This window comes from Phaenicophaeus curvirostris, chromosome 23 (genome assembly GCF_032191515.1).
Source record: "Phaenicophaeus curvirostris isolate KB17595 chromosome 23, BPBGC_Pcur_1.0, whole genome shotgun sequence".
Taxonomy (NCBI): domain Eukaryota; kingdom Metazoa; phylum Chordata; class Aves; order Cuculiformes; family Cuculidae; genus Phaenicophaeus; species Phaenicophaeus curvirostris.
Window position 1 is genome coordinate 2,724,249 of NC_091414.1, and position 3,153 is coordinate 2,727,401.

The window sequence follows — 3,153 nt, forward strand, 5'->3', positions numbered from 1 at the left end:
ATAAAACCAGCACTAGCCACCTTACTCTCCTTGTTGCAATGATTCCTTGCAGAGGAATAAGAAGTGGGTTGCATAGCTGACCTTCAAAACCATCCCAAGCACTTCCAGAAGATGCCATAAGTGGTATATCATCACAATTTGGTTCCTCAGGAATAGGTTTTCAGGGATAGAGCTGACAAGAGTGGGAGGCAGGGCTCCTCGGCCAAAAGGCTCCAGGTTTGACGGCTTACTAAAAACTAGAAGCGACCCCAGATGTCATCACTTTGGACCTTGAGTTCCCCAAATGGGGAACATCATGTACACTGTATACCTGGCTGCCTCTTTTTTTTTTTTTTCCACTTAAGATCCTGCTGCTCTTCAGAAGTCGGGGAGATTCTGGCAAACAGCTCCATCTCAGCGATGGTTTGGCCTTCAGTGGGGTACGATATATAGTCATGGATATAGATGCCATTGATGCAATTTAGAGTGACTGTTACACATAGCTGGCGTGTCTGTAATTTTAAGAGAGGGCGTTTTAGGATGTTGCACCCAACAACTCTTTCTATGAAGACTATTGACTTAATAATATATATATATGTGTATAAAATACCCCTTTCAATGTTCCCAGACAATGTTTTCCCAAATAACTAGGGAGAACCTGTTTCACTCTGCTACTCTATTTCCTTTAATCAAAGCCAAGCTTTCTTCTGAGTGAGAAATGGCTTTAAAATAAACACGCGCTGCGCACTGTATCCATCACCTCCATCCCCACGGGGAGAGAGCTGGTAAAGCGCCCTGTGAGCAGCCTGTGCAGACATTCCACTTGGCCACGGCTGATGAAAGAAATACAGATTTATATTACACAGCGAGGATAAGAACGTAGCATGACTGCTCCGTGCTTGGTGAAATTCGTTTGCTTCAGCTCCTAAATCTCAGCAAATGAGACAGAGATTAAAGGACGCCAAGCCCACCGTTGTGAGCTCTTACTGACTTGTTCCTCGTTGCATGAGATGAATTCCCAAGAGCGAGGTGACCTGCATGCCCCCCACAGGCTGTGCAGCCCAGATGAGGATGTTCTCTCTGCAGCGTCGTTCCTGCTGAGGGTTGGTCTGTCTGTCTGTCTGTCTGCACCTCCAGCAACTGCTCCTCCAGCTCAAATGTCTTAGGTGGTCGAAGTACACGGTGTGAACATGAATCAAAGCCAGAGGAGCAACGTTTCCATGCCACGATCTGTATAAGTTTGGCACCTGGACAGCAGCAAGTTGATGGAAGGTACTCAGGAGAGACTCCCTCTTTCCAGCTATTTCTGCTCAGTTGGGATTTGACTTCAGTTTGGGTGAATAAAGCAAACAAAGCTTGTTCAGCAAACCCATTTATTTGTTTAAAGAAGCATATTTTACAGGGATGCCATGGAGAGAACTGGGTTTGGTGGGCTGGGAGAGAGCATTCCCGTGTGTGCGAGCTGAGGTGACTTCAACCTATCTCAGGAAAGCTCTGGACTGGTGAGCTCAGTGTGCAAATCACATTGGTCAAAGGCAAATGTTTCTAATTTCATACATGAATCAGCTCTCTGGTGGTGGGAATAACACAATTCTCAAGCTGATTAAATAAAGAAAGGAAATCGGATTTATTTTTTTATGTTTTCCTTCTAATTTTTCTAACCCAATTTAATTTTAAAATCACCCATACCAAAACATCTTGGATTTTCTTAGTATGTATTTTAAACTTTCCATTGCCTTTCTCCCTTTCTCTTCCCATTTTTTGATGAAAAGGGAAGAAAGAAGGGAAAAGGCTGCAAGAAAAAGAAGTTCCTCGGTTTCTCTCTATAGAGAGTTCTATAAAATGGTCTGTGTTGGTTTACTAAATGCAGTTTAGTTTTGGAACAGGAGTTAGTGTGGAGAATCCAGTCAGTGAACGGAGCCTTCTAATGCACTCTGACTTCTCTGTAATCCTCGTGGAGAACCGGATTGCGAGGCTGCAGCGGGAGGGAGGGAGGAGTTGCTGATGGATTGGCAAGCTGAGGTTCACGAAAGGGTTACTGGTTATTGCTGCTAAAAAACAGAAGGGAAAAATGGTTCTGCTTACATGCAACGCTGTGGCACAAACAAAATACTGATCTCACAGGCTGGAAAACAAAGTGAGATCGGATCTTTCAGCTGGGAGGCTTTCAGGAATCGTCTGAACATGATCCATAAACAACTCAAAGGGTGACTTTTAAGTACCTCTTTCTCCATCTGCTTGGTATGCTGATCATTTATCATTGTGTTGAAATGGAATCCCCTTTAAAAGATATAACGGCTTCTTGTTTACTTAAACACAAAGTGGATGATGGGCTGAAAGGTTTTGCTGCCAGCGGAGCAGTCACGGGGAGCTTGGTGCAGCTCCCACCTTCTGTGCTGAGCCAAAGCAGACGGGGCGAGGGGAGCGTCGGAGTGTCCTCTGCTGGAGTTGAGTCCTTGGTGGGTGCCACAACCTGCTGGTTCTTCGCAGGAGAGGACCAGGACTGCTGGGCGCAGGCAGACGGCTGTTAGAGTGAGCAGGAACTCTCCTGCATGCAGCCCCACGTTCTCGCTCTGCCCTCCAACACCGCAGAGCGGAGAAGGGGCACGACAGCGAGCACGGCAGAGGTTGTGTTTGCCAGGCTGAGCTCTGGGTGAGCTTTTCCCTGCCCGTCGCCTTACCAGGGGAGGTAGGAGCTTCAGCAACAGATTTCTGATCCACCTGGGTACACCTCTGGGAGCCACGGCTCCATCCCTCGGGACCAGAGGGCTTTTCCTGAACTCTAGAGGAATCAAATGTCTGCAGGTATTTACAGAGAGGAAGCACATTCTAAGCTATGAAGGAAACAGAGCCATGTGCCACCTTGTGCCACTGCCAAAGGCGAAGCTCTTTTTTCAGGTGTGCCCTGTGTGGGTCTCACGAGATCCCTGTCCCACATGGTCCTGGTTCCTCTGCAGAAGCAGAGCAGAAGCGCTTGTGCTGGATCCAGGGAATTCTAGTTGGTGGCATGAAGAGTGGTAGTTTCTACCAAACTTGAGAGTTTGCTTCTCTTCTCTAGAGCCCGAACGGTGCCTTCCCCCTCCTGCCTGCTTCCCACCTGCCACGTGCCTGGATGGTGTCCGAGTGGATGGACCAGCCCGTCCCCATCCCAGGATGGAGTCCTGCAGCTGTGAC